Source organism: Micropterus dolomieu, linkage group LG15, assembly GCF_021292245.1.
Source record: "Micropterus dolomieu isolate WLL.071019.BEF.003 ecotype Adirondacks linkage group LG15, ASM2129224v1, whole genome shotgun sequence".
Taxonomy (NCBI): domain Eukaryota; kingdom Metazoa; phylum Chordata; class Actinopteri; order Centrarchiformes; family Centrarchidae; genus Micropterus; species Micropterus dolomieu.
This window is the reverse complement of record NC_060164.1, coordinates 19,805,084-19,828,333: the sequence shown is the minus strand read 5'-3', so window position 1 is coordinate 19,828,333 and position 23,250 is coordinate 19,805,084. Positions and strand designations below refer to the sequence as shown.

The following is a 23,250-nucleotide window of genomic DNA, read 5'->3' as shown; positions in this document are numbered from 1 at the left end:
TTTCATATTGTTCCTCTCTACTCTCATCCCTCTGACACCATATAATGGTTGTTTTGTACAAAACCTGACAATTGTAGATGATGGCGTGAGCCTGTAATCTGACCCAAATGCCACTGTGATGAAAAAGCTCTCCCACTCAGCACAAACCCTGCAACATGTAGAGCCAACACATTTTACAACAGAGGCAGTCGTAGTTATTTACTGTAGGTGGTGCAGGAAAAAGAAGATGACCCTTACGTTCTGCTGTTTTTTTAATTGCAGGACTTAATGGAGAAAGGATCATGGAGACGAGGATGTTAAATGTTACATGTGTATATTTGTATCGACATTTATTTTTATCTTTCAGATTTTATCTTCTACCTACCGCATGTTTGAAACTATGTGAAATAGTGACAAATACTTTAACGGATGTCCCAGCTGGGGGCAACACATATGGCGAACATGCTAACAAACAGTTGCCTTTTTACATATGCAGCAGATAAAGTGCAATATTTTAACGTTCATTTGGAGCCATGTGTCTGGACACGTGATGAATGTAAGTAAAATATGCACTCTGCATTTACCTATGTTTTGATCTCTACCAACTTTTGAGGGAAATATCTGTCTCTTTATCTGCTATATGTGCCACTGTGTTCAGCAGCTAGTCGCAAACCTTGTCTTTTGCTGTTTGATGTTGAGCAGGGAGCTGTCTCATTAAAAACAGCTGCTTGCTGTTTTAACAAAGTTAAAAAGGTAAAGTTGTCACCCAGAAAAGCAAAAACTATTGGCTGAAATATGCTAAAACACATTGTAGAGCAGAGAGAAATGATAATTATCTGGTTTTTCATCTTTTTCATATTACGTAGTAATTTGATCCATTGTTGATATAAACATATTGGTTAGTGCGTCTTTAAGTGCACAGTTGCTTTTTTTAATGACAAAACTACTGTATGCATTTTATTATGTAGAAATGTTTTGATGCTACAGTTATTTGTCACCTCAACATACTAGTCAGGTTTGCATGGTCACCTTTACTTTTGTCTATTTAAAGCATTTATACATTTAAATATATATATTTTTAAGGGAAATTCTGCAGCATGTGGGTTGTGGAAGTGGTTCGCCAATATTAGAGAACATTTCATTTTTGATTCACTGAAATACCTTTTACAAACATATCACAACTCTCACACACTTATCAATTCCCACAGTGTTAGTATCAGCAGTGCGTCAGTCATCAGTAATTTATTTAAAACATTGGGGGTTGAATGGAAATATATTGATTTGTGAACTTTTAGTTTGGCTGCTTGCTGGAAAAAGCCTACCACCATAACCTTTGCAGCATGAATCTTATGAAGAAATATGACTCAGTGTGCCCTTGTGACTACAGACAGAAGCTCATCTATCCTGTGTTTTTAAGAGTTTAAAAATTAAGTACAATTTGTTTGTTGACCTTCAGGTCACTATTGTAAAAACTATTTTCTGAAAGTGAGCGCAAAATAATTGGCATTCAAAATACATAATCATTTTGTAAAGGTAAAACATGAGTTCTGTCCTTGAGAATTTCCAATTCATCCCATTTTTCACAAAATGTAAATGAAAATGGGTGTATTTAAGAAAAAGAAATAAAAACAGTTCTGTATTCACATAAATCTAAACGCTGGAGCAGAAGGGAAGCAGGCAGCTGTGTCATTCAGAAGGGAATTACTGCACATATCAACCAAATGTGGAGCAAACATGTTTATTAAGTCCCATGTTTTGCTGGGTTTATTCTGCTGCTGTGCTGTATGTCATACAGTATATGATCAGAAAGTAAAAGGCCTGAACTCCAAATAGGCCCCTTATAAAAATTTAATATGTGGAATGTGTTGGCTTCAAAGATGTCTTTCCTTTTAATTGCGCAAATCAGAATAAAGATAACATTATGCAAGCATTATTCGTTTTATTTTTAATATCAACTCATTATCTGCGCTTGGTATTTAGGCATCGTGGAAGGAACAGTTGTACAATAGTAAGTACGAACTACAATAAAGCTGCAGCTACTGCTAAATCAATGTATTTTTTCAATTTAATACAACAATACAGAATGTGAAAGGAATAAAATAGGGACACTGAACAAACTGTGCTTTGTAAGTGAAGTTTTAAAGGCAGAACCTTTTGTTTATGCAGTATTATTTCATTGTCTCATTTGCTATTGCAGGAAAAACAAAAAAAATGAGGGTAAGAGAAAGTGACAGTAGATACAATAACACTTAGATGAATAACTGTGAGAAGTTGAAACTGACCATGCTTTCCATCAGGCTTTCTCACTCTCTCTCCTCAGTGTCAGCTCCAATCAGCCACAGGTCAGGCTGACATGTTGACAGATCTGTCACAATGAGATGAGGTGTTGGCAGCACTTGCTTTCAGCCTTGCTTTCTGCTCTGTGTGGGTGTGCGGGCTGTTAATAAAATAAAAATCACACCTGACACATGTTTATCAAGCCACACACCCCATCACATGCATGTTCCCAACAGAAAGCAGGCCAGATATCATCCTTATATTAGTGAAAGAAGAAATGCACTTGGAAGATTGCACAATGTTGTTTCCATGGATACACAGAAACATAAAATTCAAAGGGATGTTGTTGGGGCAGATGACCCATGTTGGTATGTCTCATTATCTGAAGGGTTTTGAGTTCACAGAGCAGTAAACAGTATTATCATTATACAACACAAAGAGATTTTTTTTATTGTGCCACAGCCAGGAGCAGCTGGGAGAGGAGAAGAGAGGAGTTAAATCTCTGTGGGACTCAAACTACATGGAGCCTAGCCAGCCAATTAAACTGGCCTTTTCAGCTCTGATGACTCTACTATGACAGTAACTATATTTGCACAGGTGTAAATACAAGTGAAAGATTTTGGTCCAGGAAATACAGATGTACAGCATGTATAGCATGTTCCTGCAACCTCATTTACAGCATGTACCCTTATGGATTGAATCAGAAAGCCAAGTCAATTGTTTAACCACATCACCATTTCCCTCAAGAGACCAAAACAGCTCAAAGGAGAGTGAATATTGGGCTTACACTCATCAGGTGTCCAGAAACATGACTCCAAATGAGAGTTAATGTTGCTCCGTAACAACCCGATGAGTAAATAGGCATACCTTTGCTAACACACTTAAATAATATGTCAATGTTGTGTTCACAGCTTGTTCCACACCCTCCAGTGCCCAAATATCTATTTACTAGGTTTAAGTAAAAGTAGGAACACCACCATGAACAAAACTCATTTAGAAGTGAAAGTCCTACATTTGCATTGGACTGGCTCATATTTTCTGAAGTAAAAGTGCAGAAGTTCTACCAAAAAAAGGTACAATATTTCCCTCAGAAAAGTAGTGGAGTACAGGAGAAGCACTGCCCTTCAGTCTGTGTCAGATTGCATAAACGAAGAAGAAATACGTACAAAGTTTTTTTCTGGCACTTTCTTTGATTCTTGGTTCGTGTTCCTGCACAGTGCTGCAGCATCGATCTGTCTGCGTCTGTACACGCTCATTATCTGGAAACAAATTTATTTCAATGCCACATATATAAACCACAATATGAGTACAATTAATTAAAAAGAATTTCACAATCTCATTTTGGCGGCGTTCATTGCCAGTGTGACCTTGGCTAAAGGGTGCTCTGATGTAATTCTTTTCAGAGAAGGAAAACAGCGGCAACCTGTCTGTGTACCTCTTTGCTTTTCTAAGATTAATGTGTCATTACTGTTTGATTTACTTTATTTAAATTAGAAAATAGGGTGTTTTCCAGTGAACTGTGCTACTAAATTAAGGCATTAAAGGAGATATAAGTAGAAGTATCCAGAGTTAAATCTCTTATTCCTTGTTTACTGTTGCAGAAGAACTAAGTTTCTCTCCTTAAGCAGCAGAGACTTTAAAACGTATCACCTAATCTGTTCTGCAGTGTGTCTGTATAGTGCATCTATCTACTGTATACATTACACACCTTGCAAACTACTGAGTTTGTATTTTTCCTTATGTCAACACTCAAAGCTGATTCTTACTGAAGCTGCTGACTTTATTATCAGATCCTATTTGTCTGACTGCTCTTATTCTAAATAGCCATTCAAAACCAACATAAATGCACTTACACGTTCTGTATATTAGAACACCCACCTACACACACTCATTGAATGTGTGACGTATATGACTTGTGAATGAATTTTTCAGTGTAAAATTACATCATGGAGGTTAGGATGACTAGCCAGGTGAATCCGGTCCCTGAGCTCATGTTTAATTTGTTCTGGCAAATGTGTCTGCCCCCATCTCATTCAGACACATTTCCACCCATCCTGGATCTGGTCGGGCCAATTACTATAGCGTTAATCTAATAGGGGGCGGGTTTGGTACGATGACTGACAGAGGGGTGTCACCAGTCCGTATTTAAAAAGTCACCTGTCATACATTTTGCTGCTCGAGAAGACAGGACTCGTCTTCGTGCCAACTTAAGTCTGCCCTCACACAGACTTACTGGTAACTGTTGAGGACATTGCAATTTCTCCTTCACCAACCGTGAGGAACCTTGGTGTAGTACTGGACAATTAATTGTGCTGCACCACCAATATCACTGCAGTGGTCCGATCCTGCAGAATTGTTCTTTACAACATCGGCAGATGTCCGCAGGCCCTTCCTCACAAGGGAAATCAGCACAGCTCTTGATCCAAGCACTTGTTATCTCCTGCCTTGACAACTGCAACTTGCTTCTAGCTGGACTCCCTGCTTCAGTATATCAAACCGTTGCAATGAATACAGAGCGCTGCAGCATGCCTCATTTTCAATCTAATAAAGTTCTCCAATATGAACGCCCTCTTCCATGACCTCCACTGGCTCCCTTTAGCAGCTCTGATCAGATTTAAGAGAATGGTACTGGCCTACAAGGCTGTCAATGGAACTGCCCTCACCTACCTCCAGGCATTAGTCAGACCTTGTGCCCCAGCTCGAGTGTTCTGCTCAACTACCTCTGCTGACCGGCTGGTACCGCCATTGTTTGGAGCAAGCAAAAAGTTGTTTAGGTAAGTCACAACTCTTCTCTGTCCTCAGCAAATTTCAGGACAGCAGAGTCACTCACCAGCTTCCACAAGAGACTCAAGACTTACTTGTTCAGAGCTCATCTGGACTCTGCATAGCCTTCACCCCCCCACTTCCTCTCTCCACCCCCCAAAAGAAAGAAAGAAAACAAACATCTTACGCACTTCTGGGGTGGGTGGGAGTGGATTTTTTTTATAACTCACCCGTTTAAGTTGTATTAAGGCTTAAAGTTATGCATGATTAAGGACGTGGCTGCTTTGAATGACAGGTCCAAAAAAACAAAACAAGATGGCAATATCCAAAATGCCAAAAGCTTCAAAACTGTAGTCCACACCAATGGGTGACATCATGTTGGCTAGGTCAACTTCTTTTACCTTCTTTGACCAAATATGAATAAAGATTGTTATTGCATTGGCTATTTCCTCAAATGTTTTCAGAAACACTGTTTAGCTGTTTGTTTGTAACCAGGCCACCATTTTTTTCCTGCTTGAAATAGGACCAAGCAACGACTCAACTTGCATGTGTTGTTCTGTGCCTGGAACTGTTACTGTCATTCTTACTGCTGGTTCACTACCATTCTATGCAAGCAAAGAACAACATCCCCTGTTGGTGGCATCGGAAATTTGCATATTCCATTGCAACCAATAGTGAAGAAGTGTGTGTGATTGGCCCTTCTTGGCTGTAGTTCTCTTGGTGAACCAAGATGGAGGAGACATAAGTAAATGGGAAATGTATCAATAGTAAGTGTCACTTCCTGCATTGCCCACATTCAGCACAACAAGACAAATATCGCCTCAGGAGGTCATAGTCAATGCGCCTGCATTCATGTGCCTTGGATTTAAACAGATGGATAGTTTTGCATGTTAAGGAAGAGATACCTGTTTTAAGGTAAAACAGCTCAGTGTCATTGTGTTTATGGCTGTTAAATGAACAATGCAAACATTTGTTCTATGATCAATAGTTCATTGATCAGATTATAGTGAGTTTATAGTGTCATTGTGGGACTTGGCAGCAGCTCATAGAGGTGCAGGTGGATAGGTGTTACCTGTGGTTTTGAATGGAAACTGCATCACATCGTTAAACTTCCTATTTGTTTGAGAAAATCACACAGGTGTACAGAATCTCACTGATACATGATCTCCTGCAGCTAATCAATAATATATCAATTATCCAAAATAATAATAGTCCAAGCAAACAAGGAAATCCAATGGAAAATCCAAAACAGGTATAGTCCAAGGAACTAACAGGGAACAGGACAAGACAGCGCATGACAAGCTACAAACCACAACAATGACTGGACCAAGACTGAGGGAAACGCATGCAATATATATAAACAGACATAATGAGCAGGGCGGGAGCAACACAGGTGACAGAGATGAGACTAATGAGACACAGGCAGGCAGAGAGACAGCAGGGGAAAACAGACAGACACTAACAGGTTGCAAAACACAAGACAAGAATCTAACTGTGGCCTGTACTACGAAGGAAGTTCAACCTACTCAGAGTTACTCGGGGTTATCAGGCAAACTCAGGGTTGCCAAACTCTGACCGCCCACATTGGAGTTAAACAGTACTATGACGGTGGATAAGATATTGGTTAGTTGAAACCGTGTTAAAGGCTATATGTAAGTTTTTGATTTTAATAAATCAAATTTTCATTGCCTTATTGTCAGTGGGCTCAAAACTCAGAAATGAAGCACACACCTGTTTTCTTCGTAATATTCAGTTTATGTTTATTGTGGTTTTACCGATACTCAGATACGAAGCTTCTCCACCTCTCAGTCGCTGTAACTTACGTGACCCACATAATATAAAACACTGCAACAAAACAGTCACAACAACCCAGAGGAAGGAAGAGCCATCCACTAACACTAGTTACAGTAAAGTTACTGACTGCGGTCTAACTGTTATAAAGTGTGACACAGTCTCGTTATAATATTCAGTCCAGCAGTTTCATTACCCACCCAGTACATGTAGCGGTGCTGACATTGCTGAGCCTCCGGAGACAGATTCACAGATAGTAAAGATGGTTACTGAAAGCAGCAGGTGAGCTAAAGCTGTAGCACGTCGGCTAAATGCAGTAAATGTACCGTGATCATGTAACGTGCATAGATTAGTTCAACCTGCAGCTGATAAAAATATTACTGTAAAGTTGCAGATTGTGCCGATATGCGGCTTGCTGCGCTGAATGAAGTAACATTACGGAGCCGGTGTAGACCTGCCTTTGAGACGGGAACGTTGAAATAACAGAGCCTGAACATGTCTGAGTGAAAAGCCACAGCCTGCATGCTGGTGTTTCTGCATTTATTGCAGGATATCTGTATGACAGTGGTTGTGTTTTGGATTATGTGCACTCATGACTTCAAGCGAGCATGCGTATGGGCACACGCCTGGTTGCAATCTTACAACCGCACCGATAGTGGCCGCTGGAAACTACATAATGCCCCTTTAACCCTGTGTTAACTTAATTGGAGTTGGTGCGCATTCGCATAAAAGGGGCGTGTTCGGCCGTGCAGGCAGAGTTTTTTCGCAACGGCGCATGCTATGTATTTCTCCAGAGGAATGCACGTTGGTAGTGTCAGGAAATTATGAATGTAAAGACAAATTAATGGCAAAATCTAATATCGTGGCGGCTGACAAAGCCAGGGAGGCTTGTTGGCGTCGCATTGAGTAAATTTGTAGCCTAATTATCTTCACAGCGTTCTTATTGTAGTTCAAATCTCTATTATGTATTTTATGGAAAAAAGGAGCCAACCTGGAGAGGGGGAATAATGCGAGACAATTTAATTTCCAAGATTAATCTACAAGTAAAAAACTTTCTCCCGCAAAACATATTCTCTGACATTATAGTCACACATTTATGAGAGAAACTTCACTTTGCAAGGCTGCAACATCACACACACACACACACACACACACACACACGTCTGCCGTGTAGTAGGCCTATGCATGCACTGGAACGTTATATTAAACTTTGCAATCGGATTTAGCAGTGAGGAAATAATGAGTTTAGCCCACGATCATGCACCTTAGAGACTTTTCACACTTTCTTTTTTTCAAACAGAATTTCACACTTTCACCTAGGATTTTTTTTTTTCGTTTCGTATCTAAATATGTGAAAACAGGAGAATTCAATTATAGACTACAGATGGGCTACATCTAAGAAACTATCCTGTTAATTAATCAAGATTCCTCTCTAAAATCACAGAGGCTGCAGGGCTCGCTGTCTGAACGTAATGCTGTTGTGTTCAGAACTTCGATGCAACCGCAGAGGAACAAATCAGCATGAAATCCAAACATATTATGAAGTGAGTGGTGTGTATTAATGGCCTACTTCTCATCATTAACCTCGAGTTAACCATGAACAAAACCTGCTCGGAGCAGTTTAGAGATGCGGCGTAAATTGCCATGGCAACAGACCTCGGGTAACACCTATCCACCTTTCGTAGTACAGGTTAATCGGGAAGTTACACCCGACGTCACAAAGTTACTCCTGAACTTACCTGGATAAGCCAGTTACCTCGCTTCGTAGTACAGGCCACTGGAACTCAAAAACACAGAAAAGACCAGACAGACCAAGTGAGAAACACAGGCAACTCCACAAGACAGAAAAGACAAAGATAACACAGAATGATCATAAACAAATGAACAACTAATCAAGCAGAGATCACAATTAACACTTAGCAGACAGGCAGACAGAAACCAAGCATGAAAACAAACAGAATCAGATCAGAATCAGATAATAACAGAATGAGGCAGGAACGAAGGCATGCACAGATGAACACCAAACTAAACAGGAAACAGACTAAACAGCACTAAAGGCACAGAGTAGACTACAAACTAATAATACAGATAGACTACAACATAAGACAACAGACAGGACTGAAAACCAAAGCACAGACTAAATAACAGATACACAACAGACTAAAATAACAAAAACTGAGAACCAACTAAACAGAGCAGACAGGCACACAGTGTGACAATTATATTCAGGTCTCAGTAAACCATAACAGTGTGACAGTGAGCTACTATGCACAACATGACCCTAAAGTCAAAGCAGCTAAATGGAATTCAGCCAACATGCATTTCATTATTTACACCTGTGAATTTTCTACTGTGACGTGTCCAAATGGGACATTGCTATGGAGTTTAGTGACTTTGTAATTTCCAGCATATAGCTCCACCCAACTTCAACGTAAGCAAAAGTCTAATCAGCCAAAATAACCAAAAACACCAGCTGGATGCCAACACTCAAAAATAACCCAACTCCCAAGTCTTAACCCTGAAATTTAATGGTCAATCTTGCATTTTGTGCTTTTCTTCTTCAAACAGTAGTACATGTACACATGCTGTAAGCACTGGGGTTCATAACTATTCAATACCGCAGGCTTTGATTTATATCTGTCATTATCTTTGATCACATCGCAAATTGATCACGGCTGAAACGTGACAGGAAGCAGTTTTATTGATGCCTTCACTGCCTGGGACAAAATCACAGTGATTTATATGTATGACATGCACAACAGCACTGTACATTTGTGGGCACAGCTAGTATTAAATTCAGAGTCAAAGAGTCATTTCTGTCTGGGTTATTGCAGCGTAACTGGTGACAATACATGGTTGAGAAGTAAAAAGCAGATGCCTCATTACAACCTCTCTAGAGGACTGCAAATTAAGTTTGAAGCACACAGGATACCAACCAGTCTGCATTAACTAAAACACAACTGAAAAAAGCTTGCATATTGCAAGGGCCAGAGAAATTAATTAATCTGTACCTTAATGCAAAGGCTAAGGCTGCTTCTGGTCTGAATCCCTGCTGACACATGGTAAAACAACTCCACATTCAAAACCAGACAATGTAGTTTTTAAATTGCCACAATATGCCACATTAAAAAGCATTATGTGCATTATGTGTTTTATGTGTATGTCTTCTTCCCTGTAGTTGTTTCTGTGAAAATGTGTTTGGTGGAGGCAATTAATATGTCCAGAAAAATAAAATAAATTGGACCCACCCACTCATCACTGGCTCTTCTCCATTTGACCTAGTGCTAACCCCAGTGATAATCCGCTGGCCACCACTGTGCTCTGGCTCACTCAGTGTGAAGAGGGTGAGAGATGGGGATTGTCTTGATTGAATAGTGCTATGTGTTGAATGGTTTTCTTTTTAAAGCAACAGCCGAGTGCGGTGCTGATATACGGTTTTACACATCAAAACTGAATTTAAAATTGTAATAAAAGCTACATACTTGGATCACAGAACAGTTTAAATTAGTATAATTCTCTCATTCTGTGGGCTTGGAGAGTTACAAGGTCACATCATGAGAGTTTATTTTAAACGCCTACTAACAATAGATTTCTTCTTATCTCCTTCAACCAGAGTCATTCACCCGTAAAGGTTACCTGTGTTTCAGCTCAACAAAGGTGCTTTTAAATTCACGGAAGGTAAGAGGGTGAGATTGTAATTTAGCGCAAATGAAAAAACACACTTGCACCAAAATTGGCTTTGAAAGGAGACATATATAAACAATTTCTCTAAGGAAATGATAACAGATTATTATTCTTTAACCTTGGTATAAGAAAGGAGACTGTGACATGATTCAGAAGGAAATTGAATTTGCAGATGCAGAGGGAAAGAAAGGGCTTACTGGAGGACAGTAAGTAAGCGTGAATGTTGAAGGTGTGGCAATGAAAAAACAACAGATAAGAAAACATTAATTCAGGAAAAGATGTTCTTTACGTATGTAGTATGAAGTTTACAAAAAATGGAATTCAATGTTTACATGCAGGTTTCTATAAAATGGGTTTGGTAAAAGTAAAGTTGCAATTAAAGTACAAATGGAACATGGATGTAGGCTTCTGTACTGTGAATTTATCCTGAATATAAATACAAAGGAAAATATACACTTTATACATGTTAATTTTTATGTGGGCATCTGAAGATTACAGCAGTATGTGATTGTTGAACACATCATTGCAAAACCATGGCCATTAAGCCTCTGCTCTTCTGTGTTCCACAATATTTTGGTATAGGTAGTAATATTTTAGGTATATAAAGTAAGTGTTAAGAATAACATTAACAACTGTCCTGTTCTATTGTCAGTACATAAGTTACATAACTAATCTACGTTGACATACATACATTAAAATTGGTCAATGCTGACTTTTTGTTTCACACGGGATATGAACAGCGGCCCCCTGGGTGAAAACAAGCTTCCAGGAACGCTGGGCTTTAAAGCCAAACTATGAAGTTACATCTTCCAGGTTTGTAACATGTTGCACACTGGCCTAAAAATACTTTTTTCCATTTCTATTGTGAAAGAGACGTCTGTAAATCAGCGTACATCAACGTCCCAATACAAACTCTTAAATAGTCTTTATTTAAATCTTTATGTCATTAAGTTGTGAAATTCACTAATAGCCAAATCCAGACTTATTGTCTTAAATATCGTGCATCAGAACTGTGAGACCGTGCCTCCCTGTTGGTAGACGAGGTTAAAAGTAAAGTTAAATGAGCTTGCTCAATGGGCTGCACCAATGCAGCGGAATCCCACCATCTTTATGCAGACTTTGACAGTCTTTATACTACATCATCTTTCCTATTTTTCTCTATGACATTCGGCCATATAATGACACATTGACTCTGCACAATATAAGTCAGTAGAGAATAAATGCAGTGAAATGACACGCGAAAAGCAAAGAAATGCACTGTGATAACACACAAAATAACTTGTTATTCAAACTCCATTTATGATTGGTTCTGAACCCTGAGTCTTCTAGTTCTTACTGTGACATGTCAAAATGTCACCCCAAAGATGTTGGATGGGGTTGAGGTCATGGTTCTGCGCTTCCACACCAATTTTTCAAACTGAAACCATTTCTTTGTGGACCTCATTTTGTGAGCAGGGTCATTGTCATGTTGAAACAAGGCCATTATTTTCTTAACCAGGATTATATACTGAGGATTATAACAAGAGTTAGATGAGAGTATACCATGTCTGTATGCTAAATATGACACTACAGCCAGCAGCCATTAGCTTAGCTTAGCATAAAGACTGGAAACAGGGCGAAACAGCTAGATTGGCTCTGTCTAAAGGTAACAAAAATGTGCCTACCCTCAGCAATCCATCCATCCATTTATTATCTGTACCTGCTTATCCGTGCTGGGTTGTGGGGCCCTCTACAGTCCAACACCTTTAAATCTCACTAATTTAAATGTTAAATCTCTCTGGTTAATACAAAAGTACGGATTTACTGAGGGGTTATGAGCCAGTCCTTGGCATGGCCAGTGACCTCCTCTTGCTGCTAGTTGCCTGTAACCTCACACTGACAACAATACTTTATGCCAAACTAAGCTAACAGGGTGCTAGACAGATATGAAAGTGGTATCAGTCTATTCCTTGAAGCTCCCCCTAACTGGAACAAAGGGGCCTTACATAAACCATGAAAAAGAGACACATCAAAAGTATGTGGACATGGGTGTCCACTGCATCAGACTTTGATGCAGGATCCCGTCACAGACCTGAAATTAACATTTGTAGTTTAGAAAGCAAGAATGCTACTTTGACATAAGATGTAAAAAAACAACAAAAAAAACATATTGCAATTGAACTTTGTAAATAGTGGTAGAAGCATTACAAATTTTGTTCAGCTACACTTGGGGTGCATGCTGGGTGTGAAGATCAGCTTAGGCTTCATTAGGTTGGCTTATTTAAAAATAACTACCAGACACCTGATTGTTGTTGTGGATAATAATCTGATTACAGAAATGGCTGCCAAGTTGCTGGTCTGCCACTCAGTTCCATTATCTTATCGTTCCAGATGGATATGCCAGTTGGCCAATGACAAATTGCCTCAAACTGACACATGCAGGACTATTTTGTCTGTGGCTTTCTCCGTTGTGCCACCCCGAGAAAATCATTTGAGTTAGAGTTTTTGAGTACATCTAACTGGAATGATTTATTTATTTAAATCTGCAACACAATTGTTTGGAGAAGCAGAAAAGTACATTGAAAAGCTGTTGTGTATTCTGATCAGACCAGACCTTGACTTAAAGTGGTGGTATTATGCTTTTTGGCTTTTCCCCTCTCCTTTATTGAGTTATGTATCTTTTTTCTGCATGTAACAGGTTTGCAAAGTGAAAAAGCCCAAAGTCCAGCCTAAAGGGAGTTCCCATTTCAGAAGCAGTTTTCAAATGCAAGTCTGAGTCCCCCTTGGGTCTGTGTGGTCATCGTCCACAAATGCCCAGTGACAACCTCCACATTAAACTGAATTATATAATTAACACTAATGAAAAGAGAGTTCATAATAAGTTGATATTATAATGAGTGCCGGCCCTCATTAACAGTGTTCTTCCGGCTCTGCGGACAGTGAGTGTCACGTCTAGGACGACGGCACAAAATCTCTTAAAGGTTATTAATTAAAACTCATTAAGTGGCATTAGTACCGTAAAAACTGATGAGATACAGGATGCATCCTGAGCCCAGTTAGTATGAGTCTGTGTGTGTGTGTGTGTTTGTCTCCAGTCTAGGAAACATCAGAACGGATACTAACAACTGTCCAGTTATAAGTGTGACAAACTGAACAAGGATGCTAGATGTGTCATTAACTCCGATGCTAAACAGAGTTTTTCCATTTTGAAGATTTAGTAACAATGAGGTAACAAAAATAGTCTGTATGGATAAAATACAGACACTGGATGAAGGTCTGGATGAGTGTGTGTGGGCAGGTTAGTGTGTACTTATAGTCAAGCTAGCCTGGCCGTTCAAAGCTCTCTCAGTGGGTTCATTGCTTTGGGCGAATAAAATAACATGAAAAGGTGTGGTGCGTAATGATAAAAACTGAAAGAATAAAGGGGGAAATGTGAAGGGAGGAAGGTCAGACTGGAGAATAAATGAATGAGTGAATACTTGAGAGGAGGTGAGACCGAAAGCCTGTAAGAAAGACAAGGTGATAATAAATTTATCAAATGAAGGGAAGAAAGTGAAAAGTGACAGAAAATTATCAAATGAGTTATTCCCTGAAACTACAACTGAATGTTATAATCTGAGGTGCCATTTGCAGTAAAAAAAAAAAAAAGGAAAAAGTTGATTTGTTGCATACTTTTTAAATAATTTTACATCTTTGGGCTTGAGGAAGCTATGAACTCATTCTAAGTCAAAAGGTTTAAGGCCAAGGGAAATCACAAGTCATTGTGAGGTTCAAAGTTGAGAGTTGTTTTTTGATTCTTGTCATGTTGAAAGCCATCCGATTCAAGACTCAACACTCACTTTGATTAGAGTCCAACTCTGTGTACGAAATCACTCCCTAGTTCACTGATTCACTACTCCCTATCAGCTCAGTTCAGTTCACTTGTTTATTGTAAGAGGTTATTTGTTTTTGTAGCAAGGAAGCATATAAACACAACCATGAAAAATAAAGAAACGAAAGCTTCCACACAAGAATAAAGTGAATGCAAAAAAATAAAATGCTAAGCTGTGCAGGGAACCAAGAGGCAGTTTTTAATGGATTACAATTAAGAGCACTTGTTGTACATGGGATGAATGAAAACGTCAACTTGTTGCACCTCATTTTTGGAAACCTGTATCTCTGACCCAAGGCGGGGATGCCAAGTTTATTTAAGAGAGGATGGCTTGTATTTGATATGGATTTAGCTTTTAGTGGGATTTATCTGCCATAGATGTCAGACAGAGAAGGCTGCTGCTCACCAATGATTTTACTCGCTGCCTTGACAATGTTACCCAGTTGATTCCTGTTTTGTACATTTAGATTACTCCACCAACAAATCAGCGAGAAGGTATGGAATGATTCTATGATTGGTCTGTAAAATAGCACCAACTGGTGATGCACATGTCGATTGGCTGGTGACCGGAACTGGCCGGTTTTCAGCTTAATTGGTAAAAAGTGCTAATGGGTGTCGCATATCCAATTCTGTGCCTTTAATTAAATTTACACACATGCTGTGCTGCACCATGTTTTCAGGATACGCACAGCGACTCAGTAACCAATTGTTGGATCAGACACAAAGACACTAAAACATGTGGTCAGTGAAGTTTTTCCACAAGACACAACCCTCGCAATTTGTAATATCTGTGAGGCCAAAATAAACCGTGTTTCCCACACGGACTGTACTTGGGTGGACCACCCAGGTATATTAACACTCACCAACATATATTTGGCAGAGACACAGAGAGAGAGACGTTGTCTGGTATTACATTAGAAAATGTGGACAAGTGGATATTTCACAAACACAGACCAGGTAAAGTGAACACACTTTGGTGCAGATGTCACTGGGTACCAAGGAGGTCTCAATTGTTATGTCATTACCGAAAAGCCTCCTCCACACATGGCTCCCCTGCTGCTGCGAAAACAGAGTTGCAGATGAAAAAAATCCTAAATGCGAGTTGTGCTTTTTGGGGCGAATTTTTATAACATACAGCTGACAAAGAAAGTCAACAGAGGAAACGGATACAGCAAAAGAGAGACAGAGAGAGACAAGTGTAGGTGCGTGCATGTGTCCGAAGGGAAAAGCAAGGTGAGCAAATGAGTAAACACTAAAATAAGGTGGAGAATTAAGTAGTGTGGTGTCCGAACAATAATGCTGTGATGATGTGTTGAGAGGAAACCCGCTTGACACTGTTCTTGATCATAAAAGTTTATTAAATCAAGGAGTTCAGCATCAATTACAAGCTCTGCAGCAGCTTGGAGAGTGACCCAGCCCGATGGCCACTCTGTCTCTCTGTACATCAAACATAACATATATAGGATATGTTTAGATATCTGTTAGGTACCAGAGCAGGGTTTGAGTCTGCAAAATAAAAGGTCAAACCCATAGAAGGGTACAGTACTATTCTGAGGTAACAAAACAAGGGGTTAGAGGTCAAATTCTTTACAAGGGTTCAGTCCCTACATAACCACCAATCACTGCTCTCCCCGTAGAAGGTCACTGACCCTCTGTCCTGCTGCTACAGTGCTATTTTAAACTGTTATGAGTCAAATGCACAAATATTGGATACTACAGTAGAATTAAAATGGTGACATAAGAAATAACCTACTGGAAATAGGTTAATGTAACACTGACAATTGAACCCCAGGAAGAGTAGCCAATGCTTAAACGCTGATGCTAATGGTGATCTTAATAAAGAAAGAAAATAATTTTCCATTAAACTAAAAGTTATAAAAATGTTTGTGTAAACTTTCAATTATAGAAATGGATGGAGGCTCGGGCGGAGAAACCAGCTGGTTCCGGGATGTCGGTTGAGACCCAGGGGGGGAATTCAGTGAGTCCAGTGGGGGGTCCAGCGTAAGGTTCAGTAAGCTGAGCTGGTTGGAAGCAGGAGTGGAGCAGAGGCGGGAGTAAAACCAAGCGGAAGTACCTACAACACAGGCAAACCAAGTTAGCAGGGAAGCAAGCAAATAATAGGAGCAATCTGAATCTATCTGGAAGCGTGACTGAAGGGTATCGTTAGTCTACGATCTGGTGCTGAGTGGATCTGATTGGCTGACCACCTGTACTCGACTCCTGCACACTAGATTCCACTCCTGCAAAAACACAAGGGAGGGGGAAAAGAGGAGTAGAGAAAAAAGGACACACCTTGTTTTCTACCATTCCCCTTGTTTACCCTGGGCCTTTCCATCCATCCATCCATCGTCAACCGCTTATCCTGCGTACAGGGTCGCGAGGGGCTGGAGCCAATCCCAGCTGACATCGGGGGAAAGGCGGGGTACACCCTGGACAGGTCGCCAATCCATCGCAGGGCCACACATAGACAAACAACCAGTCACACTCACACCTAAGGACAATTTAGGGTCACCAATCAACCTAGGCCATATGTCTTTGAACCCACGCAGACATGGGGAGAACATGCAAACTCCACACAGAACCCGGTTTGAACCCGGTTTAAACCCGCGATCTTCTTGCTGTGAGGCCACAGCACTATCCACTGGACCACTGAGCCGCCGTCCTAGGCCTTTCATATTTCCCAAATTTGTACCTCCTCGCCTCCTTGAGCCTGTGACCCGGAAATCGATCTCAATGCGCCATCTTGAAGGACATCTCAATTCCTAAAATGCAGCTGAAGGAAATGAAGAGCAATGATCGACGATCGGAGGCTTGCTGGAGGAGCTATAAGCGAGTTGTGACAGACCACCGTCACTACGGTTGATTATGCACTGTGACTGCCATACCAATGAGCCTGCGGTTATCCACACATTAAGTTGAATGCAGTGTTGGGAGTGTTACTTTAAAAATGTAATCCGCTACAACTACTAATTACTTGTTTTAAAAATGAAATCAGTAACATAAACCAAGTACCATAAAAAATAAAAGTAATGTAATCTCATTACTTTTAGTTACTTTTGGATTACTTCAATACCAAATAGGCAAATGAAGACAAGAGAAGTATTAATGAAGTGTTTTCTGCTCAGTGTACTTTTAGAGAAACCAAAATCCATATTTAAATGTCTTTATATGATATGCTTTACACTATGTCACCACTATGGCAGCATCTCGCCCATCAATGACAAAAACATTGTTTTGTAGGTATTCTTGATGATATTTAAGTTTGACATTTGGAAAACCATTTTACAATTTTGATTACTCATTCTGCACTTGTATTAATAATAATAATAATCTTTATTTGTAGAGCACTTTTCAAAAACAAGTTACAAAGTGCTTTAACAAGTGTAAAGACATAATACCCAAAAGACAATAATACAAAAACAATACAAGATAAAAGCAAGAAAACACTGAAAAGACTAAAATACATGTTCAAGATAAATATATAATAAGTAAAATAGAATAAAATAAAAGGGATAATATAAATTCAAATAAGATCGGGAAAGGCTCTCCTATAAAAGTATGTTTTAAGAAGGGACTTAAAAGAGTTCACTGACTCAGCCGACCTGATTTCCTCGGGCAGGCTGTTCCAGAGCCTCGGGGCCCTGACAGCAAACGCTCTGTCCCCTTTAGTTTTCAGTCGAGACTCTGGAACAGACAACAGACCTCTGCCCGAGGATCTCAAGGTACGTGCTGGTGCGTATGGGACTAAAAGTTCAGAAATATAACAAGGCGAGAGGCCATGAAGAGCTTTAAAAGTGATCAATAAAATTTTAAAGTCAGTTCTAAAACATACTGGGAGCCTGTGTAATGAAGCTAAAATAGGAGTAATGTGGTCATATTTCTTTGTTCTGGTTAAAAGCCTGGCAGCTGAGTTCTGGACAGTCTGGAGTCGATCAGTAGATTTTTATGTTAAACAAGTGAAAAGGCTGTTGCAATAATCCAGGCGTGATGAGATGAAGGCGTGTAAAATGGTTTCAGTGTCCTTAGAAGTTAACGTAGATCGAATTTTTGCTATATTTCTAAGTTGATAAAAACATGATTGAACAAGCTTTGTGGTGTGCTGCTCAGAATTTTAATTACTATCAAAGCAAACACCAAGGTTCTTTGCAAAAGCAGCACTAAGGTCCAGAAGTACCAGCACTGAGCACATGCCTTCATCAGCAGACATTAAAAGGTCATTGGTGACTTTAAGCAGGGCAGTCTCAGTGCTGTGGTACTTCCTGAAACCAGACTGAAACTTTTCAAATAATTTGTTATTTTCCAGTACAGTGAGCAGCTGTTTGGACACAATTCTTTCTAAAATCTTTGCAATAAAAGGCAGTTTTGAAATTGGTCTAAAATTTTGATGGAGGGAGGGATCTAAACCAGGTTTCTTTTAAAGTGGGTTCACGCAAGCCGTTTTAAAATAATCAGGGACACAACCAGTAGATAGGGAGCTGTTGAAAACAGAGATCAAATGGGGCCCAACAGAATCCATTACTTTCAGTAAAAACTTTGTAGGTATTACATCAAGTGGGCTGGAGGACACTCTCATTTGTGATACTGTTTTTAAAAGCTCAGACAAGTCGATGGGATAAAACTGGTTAAAACTCTCTTGTTGCTGGTGAGGAACCTCTGAGTAAGAGGCCGCGGGGGTAATAGAGGCTCTGATTGATACCACCTTATTGGTAAAATAAGATAAAAACAATTCAGTCATCATTACTTCCAGCTGAGGCACAAAGAGGGGTTGGGTTTATGTGTAGATCCACAGTATTTAACAGAAACCTGGGATTGTGTTTATGTGTAGTAATGAGTTCAGAAAAATAGTGTTAATTTAGCATCCAATGAAAACAACATGAAGCTGCTGAAGCATAGTGTTTCTGGGGCAGCTGATTACTGTACAAAAACACAACTTTCTTCACTGATTCTGGTGAAACTGGATCATATTTGATGGAGAAATATTAGAAACTTGCACGGGGCAAAGGTGTTTAAGTTACACGGGGTGCGAGGCCTGATTGGGAACCGTAGCCAGGCGAGCGGGCAACGAAAGCTCGCACAGCAGCCTCCCAGTAAACACAGCCTCAAAGACCAACAGGGAATCCAGTAACTCACTGAGATGATTTACACAGAGCTTCTGTGATAGCTTTACTTTTTGCTAAACTGCTAACTGCAGCCTATCTGCCTGTATCTGTGACTGGTTGCTTTGGTCGGTTAGCCGTACTGCTAGCGGTCCTACAAACTTACTCAGCCCCAGGTTGCCAAGAGTCAAACGCGGCAAGAAAACCACATTCGTACTGCATCCCCAGTGGTCAAACTTGCCTCTGTCGGTCTCTGAGGTTGTGCTCGGTCCTGGTCCAGCTGCCGTTATCACTCACTGGGAGCTGGAACCAATCCGAACAGAGTCTGCATGATGGGGTGGGGGTGTAAAAACACACTCGCCGCTACTGGTGACTGTAAATGCCAATCAATGTCTGCGACACATCCCTCCCTTGCTTTGGGTTTTTACCATAGACTGTATATAAAAACATATATGGAGGCAAATAACACTGCGTTTTCTGTTTCATGGAAACTTTCTGCTTAAAGTAATCCCTATGAGTAATCCCTATGAGTAATCCCTATGAGTAATCCCTATGAGTAATCCCTATGAGTAATCCCCGATTGTACAAAATGTACCTGTAATCTGATTACGTCTATTTATTCTGTACTGTACTGTTTTGTATCCTGATTACGTAATGCCGTTACATGTAATCCGTCACTCCCCAACCCTGGTTAAATGATTGGTACCCTGTAGACCCGGATTGGAATCTGGATGTAGTGACTAGTGATCCTCACACGAGGATCCACCAGTGTATCCTTTTCTTTTCAGCCGCTGTGATGTTTAAAAGAACGTTCTGCACTTTACTGTTTGTGTAGCGCCTCATAAAGTTGTTCTAACTGCATTCCTTAATGTCATTTCACTTTGATATCACTGATGTTGTTGAATGTGATGTGTGGATGGGCAGCAGGAATGTAAAAATGAATAGGCTACTGAATAGCGGCTGGCAGGACGAAGCAAAATTTTTCCTCTGTCTGTCCTGTCAAGTTTATTACTGCAGTTTTTTTGTTTTGTCCCACAACATTTGCTGTGACTTTACTGCACGGATGGAAAAATTTAAATTATTTATGTGTAGGCCTATATGAATATTGCATTAATGTCCGATCAGATCCACGCATCACACCAATTCAGCTGCCATAATGCTGCTGAAGTCAAATTATTAGGCTGTAATATCAACCAGAGCCTACAGCACTGATCTGCTGTATTTCATGTTATAATACTAGTGCTCATGTAGTTTGCACACGTCATTTCAACAGTAGCCCAAAGTCCAATGATAAGAGTTTTAATTGGGACTATATGAGATAAATGTTACTTTGTCGTTTTGTAAAAGGACTGATGATGAAACTCTCACCTCATCAGTCTTAGGGCTGAAATTATCTCCTGTTTTCAGGCAAAATGCGCACTGCCAAAAAACAGTTACTGTATTTCTGTATAGTGAATGATTAGGCTGCTGTAATCTGTGACTGTTTTCAACAGATGCTATAATGTTTATTGGAACCTCGAGATGTTTGTACGTGTTATAATGTTGACAGACATGTTTCTGGATTGTGAAGAAATGATCTGTACCTTTTAGTGCCAAAAGCTGGTCTGCTCCTTTGACAGAGATCACAGCTCAAAGTTAAACAGTGGGCAGATGATGCAGCTGTGCAAGAGGTCACATTTAATTGACGTAGCTTTAATACATTTACATTTATCTGATGCTTTTATCCAAAGTGACTTACAATGGCTATTTATGTCAGTGGTCGCACGCCTCTGGAGCAACTCGGGGTTAAGTGTCATGCTCAGGGACACACTGGTGGATTTGTCACAGTGGGGAGTTGAACCTGGGTCTCTCACACCGGCTTCGAGGAAAGGACATCTCATTTCGTTAAATGCATGTTTCCTCGCGTCCCCTCCTCGACTCCTCGTGCTCGCATCTCGGGTGGGAGGGACTAATGCCGCGTTCGAGACCGGTCGGAACTGGGATTTTTCCCAGTTGAAACTTTTGACTTCTGACCTCAAAGCGTTCCAGGTGCAAATGAAAACCATGGCTGACTGTAACAAAGTGTACACACAGCAGTTGCACCCTCAGCAGTATTTTGGTGTTACTTCAAAGGACGGCAGTTTAACTGCAACAACTGAAATAAATAGCCTATACGTACTGTGTACTCCTCTAGCTACATCAGTTGCAACCCTCAAGTCAGTCAATGTTGTAGATTACACTTCCTAATGTTTTGGCATTTTTAACTTTTATGCAGAGAAGATGACTTTATGAGAGTCTTCACTGTAGCCAGCTACCTAATAGGCCTAACATATTTCTACATCAATGTACATGCAGAACAGGTTTTACTATATGATCGTATATGTATTATTTTAATTTAAATACATGTAAATATACTTTTTGTTGCCTTTTAGTTTATGGTTTACCATTTACAATGTGTGCTTCCGTGGGAGCTGCCATTGTTTTGTGATGTCATTCAGCTGCTACTCGTGAAGTCGGGGTACATATTTTTTCTCCGAGTTCAAAAGTAGGAAATCCAGCTTCAAGTGGCGTTCCAGGATAGTTTTTCTAGTTGGAGGTCGGAAATTTCGCATTGCGAAGGATCAAGGAAGCAATAGAAAATTCAATTTCAATTCAATTTTATTTATATAGCGCCAAATCACAACAACAGTTATCTCACAGCGCTTTTCATAAAAGAGCAGGTCTAGACCGTACTCTGTGATGTTATTTACAGAAGCCCAGCAATTCCCACCAAGAGCAGCACTAGGCGACAGAGGCAAGGAAAAACTTCCTTTTAAGAGGCAGAAACCTCGAGCAGAACCATGGCTCAGGGTGGGCGGCCATCTGCCTCGACCAGTTGGGGGTGAAGGAGAGAGAGGGAAAGAGAGAGAGAGAGACAGGGAGAGGAAGAGGGCAGGAGAGGAACAGAGAGAAAAAGAGAGAGATGGAAGGAGAGAGAGGGGAGGGAGGCAGCCTACACACAGAGGTACAGACAGTAAAGGTGATGTTATAGATATAAAATGGTATAGATATTTAAAGTAGTGTTAATGATAACAATTGTAATGTTAATGATTATAATAACAATAGGACTAGTAACAATAGTTGTAGCAGAGGGTGTCGAGCAGGAACACGGGGGCAGCAGGTGACCCGCAGCCACAGATCCAGACTCCACAGCTCCAGAGCCAGAAACACCTGCAGGAAGTGATAGGAGGAGAGAGGAGAGGGACGAGAAAGCACAAGACTACCGGAAAGGGGAGAAGTTGTGTTAGTAACATGCAATAATGGGATGAGGTTGCATACAGAGGGAGAGAAAGTAGAGGAGAGAGGAGCTCAGTGCATCATAGGAAATCCCCCAGCAGTCTAGGTCTATAGCAGCATAACTAAGGGATAGTTCAGGAGTCACCTGAGCCAGCCCTAACTATAAGATTTATCAAAGAGGAAAGTCTTAAGCCTACTCTTAAATGTGGAGATGGTGTCTGCCTCCTGAACCCAAACTGGAACCTGGTTCCACAGGAGAAGAGCTTGATAGCTGAACGCTCTGGCTCCTAGTCTACTTTTGGAGACTCTAGGAACCACAAGTAACCCTGCATTCTGGGAGCGCAGTGCTCTGGTGGGGTAGTAAGGAACTATGAGCTCTTGAAGATAAGATGGTGCCTGACCATTAAGAGCTTTGTAGGTAAGAAGAATGATTTTAAATTCTATTCTGGATTTTACTGGAAGCCAATGCAGAGAAGCTAAAACAGGAGAAATGTGATCTCTTTTCCTGGTTCCTGTCAGAACACGTGCTGCAGCATTCTGGATCAGCTGAAGTTG

The 23,250-nt window shown here is 40.3% G+C and overlaps 1 pseudogene; it reads right to left on the bottom strand.

Moving 5' to 3' along the window:
- LOC123984518 overlaps nt 1-16,691 on the bottom strand; it is a 32,631-nt pseudogene extending 15,940 nt beyond the window's left edge.
- Between the last annotated feature and the right edge of the window lie 6,559 nt (nt 16,692-23,250).